This window comes from Terrapene carolina, unplaced genomic scaffold (genome assembly GCF_002925995.2).
Source record: "Terrapene carolina triunguis isolate 2854851 unplaced genomic scaffold, T_m_triunguis-2.0 Scaffold926, whole genome shotgun sequence".
NCBI lineage: Eukaryota > Metazoa > Chordata > Testudines > Emydidae > Terrapene > Terrapene triunguis.
This window is the reverse complement of record NW_020665277.1, coordinates 8196769-8197117: the sequence shown is the minus strand read 5'-3', so window position 1 is coordinate 8197117 and position 349 is coordinate 8196769.

Here is a 349-nt window from a genome sequence, read left to right as displayed (position 1 = left end):
AGCAAAAATTGCCACCAATGCAGTGGTGAATATTTACATGCTCATAAATATTCATGAGCGGTTGCATCGGGGGTTGCTTACACTCACCTAGTGAGGGCTATTTCCCTGGAGAGGGATGACCCTCAAATACTAATCAGATGCTACAATCACGAGCTGATGAATATTCATGAGCTGATGAATATTCATGAGGTGTCGATTCTGCAGCAGCGCCAAGTCTCCCATCAGAACTGGGCGGCTATGGAGGGTTGAACTGACTTTAGGTGAATACTAATTAGTCGAGCAATTAATGCCAATTAGCATGTGCATATTAATTAAATCACGCATGCTAATTAGCCATTGAGTTAATTAG